We start from the raw sequence: 10,491 nt of genomic DNA, 5'->3' as shown, positions 1-10,491 counted from the left end.
TTTTAGTTATATAATGACTATCCCTTCTAATGACAATGACTGAAATTATATTTCTCGTTCCAAATTCTTCTAGGTTTTTTTCTTCCTCTTTCTTAGCTACAGTTTCTAAAGTAGAGAGTAGACCTTGATTCTGGCCTAAAATATAAGGTTAGTTTTATCTGTTTTTACACTCCACTCTTATTTCTGTGTAAGTTAATATTTCGAGGTGTAGGGCACATATCAGCATAACACTACAATAGATTAATAGACCACTAAGAGCAAATATGTTGTAAGTAAAAATGCTTTGAGAAAAATTTTCTAGCATCTCAGACGCAATATCCTTAGATTACAGATAACATATAAAGATGAATAATTATGTGATTTTTATGAATCATCTGTTGAAAAACTTTATATCACTGCCTTGATGATTAATAATAATTTTCATTTTATGAGTAATCAGTGTAGGTTACAGGGCAAGGAGGAATGTAGCAAAGTTTTCAAAGTCCTAAGAATCTATCATCTTAGAAATTTTTAGATGGGGAAGTTAAAATATGACTCTAAAATAGGAAATCACACAGAATCATAGATTCTTAGAGCCAGAATTTTTGATGATCTAATACAGCCATCTACATGTGCTCCTATTTTTCTTTGTAAATCCAAATTGATTAAGTGAAATTCTTAAAGCCTTTTGTTTCTTCAACACAAATATATTGGAGTTTTTTCCCTAAATCTGGGAATATGTGTTAGTTTCCTAGGCCTGTCATAACAAAGTACCACAAACTGGGTGGCTTAAAACAACAGGCATTTATTGTCTCACAGTTCTGGAGGCTAGAAGTCTGAGACCAGGGTGTTGGTTGAAGGCCCTCTGAAAGAATCCTTTCTCTCCTCTTCTTGGCTTCTGGTGAAGGCCAGCAATCCTTGGCATTCCTTGGCTGGTAGATGTGTCACTCCAAGCTCTGCGTCCACCTTCACATGGTGTTTTCTCTGTCTCTTTGTCTTCATATTGCTGCCTTCTTCTAAGGACACCAATCATATTGGATTGGAGCCAATCCTACTCCAGTATGATCTCATCTTAACTAATTATATCTGCAACAACCTTATTTCCAAATAAAGCCACATTTTGAGGTACTGGGTATTAGGACTTAAATATATCTGTTTTTTTGAGGGCACAGTTCAATCCATAATACAAGGATGCAAAGATATTATTGTTTCCCATGCAGATCTTACAGTGTAGGGGAGAAGGTATATATAGATCTAGGAAGACGCATGTTGTAATAGTGCGATATGCACAAAATGCTGTAAGATTACCACAGTGGGGGCAACTACCTTTTTCTAAGTGAAATGGTACAGGAAGGCTTTCAAAGAGAGTTGCCATTTGAACCAGACTTTGAGGGACAGATAGGAATTCATTGAAAAAAGGATGCCAGATGGGAGGGTCACATCAGGCAAATAGCTTTGGGTAAAGGCGTGTAAGTGAGAGTGAATAAAGTGTTAATTTGCTGTGATTAGTACTAGCTACTCTTTATTGAGTAATTGTGTCATTTAATATTAACAACAACCTTTTGATACCAATTTTGCAGATGAGAAAACTGAAATTTAGAGAAATTAAGTGCTTAATTTTAGCTCACACGTCTAGAAGGTGGTACTACTGGGATTAGAACTGAGATAGTCTGATCACACAGTCTGTGTTTTAGCCATTGTGGTAAAAATTACAGTTCAGGGTATTTAGAATGCATAAGGGATGGTTAAAGATAAGGCTGAAGAAATAGGTTAAAGATGAATTGTGAGGAAATTGGTTTATCACTTGATTTACCTAATAGAAAATTGGTGTACTTAATAGAGTCAAGTACAATAGGCTGTTGAACAATTGCCAAAGCTTTAAGGAAAGGCTTCAAATGGCCAGATTCCTGCAGAGTAGTGGGTGGGTTGGGGGAGGGGGAGACTGGAGGCCCAGAGCCTTGAGAGGAAGCTACTGTTGCTGGCCATGTTAGAAATAATGAAGGTTGGAACTAGACAGAGATAATGGGGTGAGAGCGGTGATAACAGACAAGAGAGACTTGTCGGTTAAGATCAGTCACACGTTAACGCTAAAATCAGCGTACTCTCTGTTGCGTCGCCATTCCTGCTCCTTTGCCTCAAGTGCTGAAAGTAGAGATGTCTCAACTCAAGCGATTAAAGCAATAATTTCAACCCATAACCCTAATGTTGGAAAGAGTCCAGTAAGTACTAATGTTAATGCTATTTAAACAGTTACATTATAGAAGATATTAAGATATTTTTTAAAATTCTGAAGACTGAGTTAACATATTCTAAAATAAACTACATGAAAGTGGCAGAAAATATTTTGCCAAAATGCTTTGATGCCATCTCATATATCTTTATTAAGTTGTAACTCCTTTGGGTTAAATTCACTGCAGTGTTGCTCTAGGTATAGCCGCACTTTGATAGCTCAGCTTATTCTACTAAAGCGTGGTTATTATTATTTTTTAAATTAATTATTAATTTTTCTTATTAGTCATCCATTTTATAGACATCAGTATATGCATGTCAATCCCAGTCTCCCAGTTCATCACACCACAACCCCTACCCCTTGCGAGCGTGGTTATTTTTAAAGATCTATTCTTTCTTTTTTTTTAACATCTTTATTGGAGTATAATTGCTTTGCATTGTTGTGTCAGTTGCTGCTGTATAACAAAGTGAATCAGCTATATGTATACATATATCCCCATATCCCCTCCCTCTGCGTCTCCGTCCCACCCTCCCTATCCCACCCTTCTAGGTGGTCTCAAAGCACCAAGCTGATCTCCCTGTGCTATGCAGCTGTTTCCCACTAGCTATCTATTTTACATTTGGTAGTGTGTATATGTCAATGCTACTCTCTCACTTCGTCCCAGCTTACCCTTCCCCCTCCCTGTGTCCTCAGGTCCATTCTCTACGTCTGCGTCTTTATTCCTGTCGTGCCCCTAGGTTCATCAGACCTTTTTTTTTTTTTTAGATTCCATATATATGTGTTAGCATATGGTATTTGTTTTTCTCTTTCTGACTTACTTCACTCTGTATGATAGTCTCTGTGTCCGTCCACCTCACTACAAATAACTCAATTTCATTTCTAAGATTTATTATTTCTTATTGATAGTTTTAATTTATTCCCAAGTTAATGTAACAACAGTTAGCATTAATTTGAAAGCAAAGCATTAATCAGGGGTCCCAGGTTGCCTTTGTGTGGGACAGAGGAGACCAAGTCTGTGTCTCCTTGTGATTTATGGGAAGCTGCCCAAACAAAAATGACTATCCAACAGGATATTATTGAAATTTCAAAAGAAGAAATATACCAGAGGAAAATTTCTTAAAATAAGCTGCGTTTCCCTTAAGTGAATTTCTTTTATTTTGAGGAATTATTTTAAGCAGGTGTTTGGTGCCACCACAAACCACGCATTGTGACTTGCTTATCTTTAGTGACGTTTGGCCTGTCTGTGTGTACTTGGCAGCCTTCCCCAAGCATTGGCCAGGGCCATGTGTTACAACTGCCATTAGTCAGGCAAAAGCAAACATAAACAATGTTTGTGAATCTTTTTTCTACTTTTAGCCCGTAACTTGAAAGTATAATATCATGTATTTGGGGGAAACGAGAAATAAGCTGACATATTCATATACACACTATGTCTCACTAAATGAGAGTCTAATGAGTAATGAAAAGAATGCTAAAAATTCTATTCGAATTGGTTTTATATTGCACACTGGAAACTGAAGTTACCTGAAAATGGCAAACATTATTGTTCTAGTGGTCTCCCAGGCGCCTGAATGCAAAGCCAAACATAAATTATGTAGAAATTGTATGTCTTCTTCTTGTGATTGACTCTCAACTTGGTATTTTGCATCATTGCTAGATAAAAGAATCCTTGGAATGTTAATTTAGAATGTTGAGACTAAATTAGAATTCAGTGTTGTAAGACTTGAAACAAACATAGCAATTAAGGGGCTTAACATTTTTGTATTTCATCACTTCTGAGAGACCATTCTTTTTATAAATTAGTGTTCTGTATAACAGCAGCCCAAAGGACAGGAGATGGAGAAGGAAATGGAAAAACAGGAAGAATTATCCTTCTTTATTTAGTTCAAAGGCACTCCCAAAGAAAAATATTAAGGATAAATAGTGATACAAAATACTGACAGTGTAAACTCACTGGCATTGACTAAGCAGCACAAATATATTAATATTGTGATTATTAGATTACTAATAAAATATGTAATACAACAGGAGGAAAAAGACCCGTCCTTGTTCTCAGTATCTAAGCTATTGCTGCTAACGTGAAGAAGGACCCTGCATCATATAATGCTCTGATGGCCTTACTGTAGCTTAGGTCTGTGGGGCTATCTAGAACTAACATGCCTGAATCAGAAAGTTAAGATTGACTGGGAGACGCTTCTTCCTTTGCTTAACAAAATTCCTGGAGTCTGACAGGGAACCAACCTGGAATCAGATGGCTAAATGGGGCCTGTGATGGCTTTTTCATAGTAAAGGGTCCAAACACATACAGAGAATGATCATACAGATGTGTGCTCCACATGGATATGCCGTCTACCCAGAGTTTCCTAGCAGTTTAAAAATGGGTCTAGATGAGGGAGCTGGACATAGAGCCCAGAACTAAAGGGAGAGGTAGGGCTAAAGCACTTTCTGAGACCATCAGCTCTAAGATCCTGGGGAAAGGGACGGACAGGGTTGGTTCTGCTTGGCCCACTCAGAGATGCACTTGATTAGGCTTCCATCTGGGCTAGACCCCCTCATACCTGGACACTCTGGTTTTAGTGATATAAAACAAGGGCCTCAAATAAGTTATTTAGAGTCAAGAGCATATGTTCAGGGAACCCTTGCATTTCAGTTCCCCTCTGGTTAACTGCCATTCACTCAGAGAGAATCCAGCTGTGGTACGTGACACTTGGCCACTGCCCTAACAGATGTTAAAAAGTGGTGGACACAGCCGGATTCACACCAGCTGGCTCATACTCTATCCTAATGGATTTTTAAATGGTTATACATTGATCAAGTTCATGAACATCACTGGTTCACAGAAAGCAGCAGTGTATCTGGTATCTTGTATGCTCTAAGAAAAAGCCGTTTGCCATTTATAACTTTTCAGAGTTAGTGTCATTGAAGTAATATTTTAACAAAGAAAATCAGTAGTATTATAATATCTGTAATTTTACAAAGATACTTGATTTATTTTAAAAGAAACCGATTTAGAGAAAAATTGTACATAATGGTGATGTGAATCAGAGAGGAGGTAGGAGTTCACTGGTGTGGAGGTCTTGTACTGCCTGACCTAGGAAGCTCTGTTCTTACGTGTTATGTGGAGTATAGATACCAGTGCTCTGGAGGGCTTGAGTCTGAATCTGCTGCCATGAATTTGGTTCTGAGCTTAGATCATTTGTTTAAAGCAGTTATCTAAATGAGACAGCATTTACAAAAAGGTACTAGGACTGTTGGTTAAAGTTCCTGAAAAACCACAGAACAAGACAATTTATTGAGCAGAATAAATAGTGGGAATTTGGAATGATCTTTTTGAATCTACAGCAAGTGGTAGGGGAAAAGGAATTACCAATTTTCCAGCTGTTTGGGATGAAACAACACTTTTCTGGGATTCACATTTCGTATCAGAGTTTAACCAGCAAAGTGCTGAAGTGATTAAATATGAACCCACAAAGCTAAAGCTCAAGAAAACTATTTGGTCAGAAATATTTCTGGAACAAGCCTTTGGCTGTAGTACTTATTTCTCTTCTGTTGGTCAGTGATGAAATGTGCTATAATCAGCCTGCTAAATTATCCAAGGGAAGGTTTACTTTGATGGTTTTAAGGTATCTTCTTTCAGAATTTTGATGTGGCAGCACATCCCTTAACAGCTCATTTCCTGAGGGATACTAAACAAGAGCCAAACCCAGGAAAAAAGAAAAGTTTAAGCTCTCTCACCTCACTGTGAACCCTGTCCACCTGTAAACATAGACGATACTCTCAGAATCTGGTTTATATTGACACTGCCACAAAGGTGCTAAGTACTTACTATGCAGAGATCCAGGGACTATTTTTCACCAGAGAAATAAGAGAAGATGTCTTTACCAGCATTGTGCTTTCCTCAAATGTGAAACTAAAGCCAAAGTGAATAAAACAACCTTGTTTTTTCTATAAAAATTTAGTTGGGGAAAATTTTAGTAGGTTCATGTGCAGATGTATTACTATCTTTTTATTGTCCATTAGGAATTTATGAGAGCTCATGTCTCAATCATTATAGTGTGGTGTCCCTTCAGATCTCAATCTGGTCATCACTTCATCCAGGAAGTCCTCCCTGACTACAGCTGTCTCCAAATAATGTTGAGCCTGGGAAGCTGTCTCCTTCTCTCCTCCTCAGGGGATTTTACATTTCACATTTACAGTCACTCTGATTTCTGTCGATTTGACTACAATTAGTTATCCTTTGAACACATGGATTTGAACTACGAGGGTCCACTTTTACACAGGTTGTTTTCACTGACTATGTACTACAATACTATATGATCTGCAGTTGGTTGAATCCTTGGCTGGTTGGATCCGGGTATGGAACCATGGATATGAAGAGCTGACATAAAGTTATAAATGAATTTTTGACTGCTCAGGGGTTGGAGCCCCTAACCCCTGTGTTGTTCAAGGGTCAACTGTATTGTCTTCTGACTTTTTTTGGTCTTTCTTCAAGAGGAATAATCCCAAATGGCTAATAATGTAAATATATTTTTTTACGTATAAAGTTACTCATAAGACAAATGTATTCTGAGGATGTCAAATTGTGGAATCAATAGAGCTGAATCCTCAAAACAGACGAGGGACAGAAGGAAGGGATTGGAGTTCATGGAGCTCACTTAACTGAATGCATCTGCATAAAGTGAATATATTTCTTTGAAAGACATTATTTCAAGCTTTAAAATAAATAGAATTATTTACAGATAAGCCTAATCTAATATGATTTGATTGGCCTATATTCTTTAAATTTAATAGTACCAATTCCTGAAATTCTAAAATTATTGGTTAAAAAAAACACATAAAATGTTTTAGAGAGCTTTTTGGTCAAAGCTGAATTATATAATTGGTTTTATTTTCCTTGGCGTTTTATGAAAAAGTCAAAGAATAGCTCTGGCCAGTAGTGTACTGGTAAATGTTTATTAACCATCTCTCAGGCTTGGGGGTGTGTGTGTGTGTGTGTGTGACAATTAACATGGTGTAAATACTCCCACATAGCCAATTTCAAACTACCAAGGTGCTGTTGGTTGGTTCCAAAACCTCCTGAAAGTTTAATAATTGGGTCTTACAGACAGAATGAGCCAGCTCTGGCATACTGGCTAAGACTAAATTTGTACTGACCATAAAATAATCCTCGGACCTTAAGAAGTTGTCAAACTGGTTACCAAGTGTGGACATGGAATCTTAAACACTCTGCCTTATGACCCTCCAAATACCTGTAGGGGAAGGGAAAACAGTAGGGATAAGAATGGGATAGTTTTGCTTGTGGAATAAGAATGTCGCCTGCCATGTCAGTAAACAAGGGATGTTGGGGCCATCTAGCCCTCAGCCACTGCAGCTGCCCTGACTGTGCACCCTTGAGGGGATTCAGGATGGAAAAAACCAGGACGCTGGCCCTAGATAGTTAAGGTGCATATCAAAGGAATGACCTCAATGAGCCCAGACTCTTGAATCTTCCCATATACAGAAAAGTGCTAAATTTATTAACTTGAGATGTCTGGTTTTCTTTAATTAACAGTAATCTTTCGATGTTTTGACTACCTGGTTTTTGTTGTAAAAACTCCTATATATCCTGGTTCCTCCCTTACCTCTTCAGAACAGTCCCTCAGAGCTATCTGAGAGGCTGACTCCTGGGCTTAAGTCCTCAGAAAGTCCACTGAATAAAACATAATTCTCAACTTTTAGGTTGTGTATTTTTTTTTCAATTGATACACTATATTTGCTATATCTATAATTTTATATCAGATATGCAAAAAGTATATTAAATAGAGTGAAGAGTTCCTTAAGACTTCGAGTAAATATTAAATGTGCCTCTAAAATATAAAGATTTTAGTATTACTTTTAGCATCTTGTTGGAAGTATAATATCTATAAATGGCCATGAATAAGCAATTTACTGCTAGTCACTAAATCTCTTCCTTATATTACTTTTTGATTTATATCCCTCCATTGTTTCCTCTTTGGCATCCTTTTCTCTCGAATCAGTTTCTCTGCATCAGTACCAATTTATTTCACCGAAACAAATATCCTTATGAAAGCTCTTTGTCAGCTAGACAGTTTACAGTGTGTAACTAAAATGATTTTTTTCTCCTTCAGCGCCACTCTTTAAATGAAAGAACGTTACAGGGATATTGCCAATCCTGTGCCAGAGTTTGGGAAATTTTTTGAAAAATAACCTCTGAATAATCTCACCCTACCTAGACATGTTAATAATTTAGGGAAAAGAGATTTAGGTGTTTAATCTGGCAGAATTAAAAGTTATAAGTAAAAGCATCTTAACTTTATTCATTCCTTTCAGCAGGTCAGGTCTGAAACTAGGAAGGTCTATGTTGACTGAATTCGTTGCCTCCTGAGATTTTTTTTTTCGATTGGCAGCTGATACAGAGTACTTTCACAATAGTTGTACTCTAACATCGTCCTTGGGTGTGATTTTTTTTTTTAATAGGTGTAGCCAAGAAATAGATTTACTGAAGAACACATAATCAAATAATCCTTACCAAGTCTTCTTTTTTTTTTTAAAGTACTTATTATTTTTAACTTGCTAAATCTTCTCTCATCTATTTGTGTTTGCTCTAACACAGGAGAGGCAAAATGGTGATATCTAGAATAATGAAAAGAAAAGGTAGTTCTAAAAAAATATTGTATCAGAGAAAACTTAGAAAAATGACACTTTTCTTGAGAAGGTCTTCAAAATGTGCTCAGATAGGTAAAACAAGTTGAACACATTGATTTTTTAAATTTTATTCTGTAAAGCACTGGGAACTCTCCCTTCCCCAAGGAACTTAACACTGGCAGAAAGACCGCCTTTAAACACACCATGAGTGATAATTTTTCTTTCTACCTACAAGGAAATTATTATCCATGTTCTTCTTAATCCTTCTGCATTGGCTGTTTGTCAGTTGGAAACATTGATAGCTCTCATTAGTGAGTAGGTGTTAACATAGCACATTTGTTAAAAACAAGCAAATACACATTTTGCTGAGGTCAGCCAGTCACACAATGCGCTGTTGGGAATTTTCCATTCACTTATATTTTTGTTTCTATGTATATTGAGATTACTCTGATTCTTCAGGGACCTGTTTTTCAAATTACTCTATTAAACAAAATAAAGCACTTCTCTGTAGCTACTTTGGTAAGAAAGGAAGAAAAACAAAACTTTCATTTCTTGGTGGATATTGGAGGAGAGAACATGGTACAACATGAACTTGTTTAAAAGGAAAGAAGGTGGGGTAAGCTGGTACACTAAACTAGTGTATACAAGGACAAGTGTTAAGTGTTCAGTGAGCTCTTCTTTTCCTTGAATGGAGAACCTCATGGTCTTAGAACTGTACCCTCTCCACAGTCTGACCCCTCTCCACCAAAACAAACAGTAAACAAACAAACTACCCATCTAGGGAGATTACTAATCAGGTGGTTAGCAGGTTATATGATTACAGGTGTGATTTTGTTTCCCTTTAATTTTCTTCCCAGATTTCCTTTAGTAGCATCCCTCATTATTCTGTAAAGCCTTTTTGAATTTCTGCTTCTCTCTGGAGTGTCATCAGTTAGAGAAATATTATGTCAGTTGATAAAGGTTTGATCCTTCTTACCCATATCTGCATTATGCAGCAGGATTCCTGAAGATGGAAAGGCTTCCTTCCTCCCCCAGTAAAGCATATGAAACCAAAACTACTGTGTCTTCCACTTCCCAACCCCCTGCTCAACATGAATGAGAGGAAAAAGATATAAAAACGACACTCGAGATTATTAGTCCCTGATTCAGCCTTTGCAGATTTTGAAAGGAATAAAAAAAATACTATAATTGAAAATATTCTGTTACAGAAGAGGAATATCTGTTTTCCAGGTTCATCAATAACGGACATTAAATAATAGAGAGGAAAGGTAGTTCTAAAAAGAATGGTAGGATCATAGAAAACGAAAAAAAGAAAGGCAAATAAATAGTTGCCTTTGTTCTCCTCTGCATCTGCTTATTTTACAGCTCTGCGCATAGATTCCTGTCTGTTTCTATAAGGGCTACACAGTTATTTCAGATTCTCCTAGAGCCAAACCTCTAGGCAGATCAGCAGTTAAACTGTATTGAAAAACCACAGAAAGTAACTTACCAAAAAGCAAACCAAAATTACCGAAACAAAAAACTAATCAAGTGAAATTGTTTTGATTTCTGCTTTTCTGAGTAACTATGTCATTACGTAAACAGCATGAGCCTTTGTAGCCTTAGCATGTGTTTGCATCTCTCCATCGACCTTAATC

Source organism: Pseudorca crassidens, chromosome 4, assembly GCF_039906515.1.
Source record: "Pseudorca crassidens isolate mPseCra1 chromosome 4, mPseCra1.hap1, whole genome shotgun sequence".
Lineage (NCBI taxonomy): Eukaryota > Metazoa > Chordata > Mammalia > Artiodactyla > Delphinidae > Pseudorca > Pseudorca crassidens.
This window is presented reverse-complemented; position numbering follows the sequence as displayed.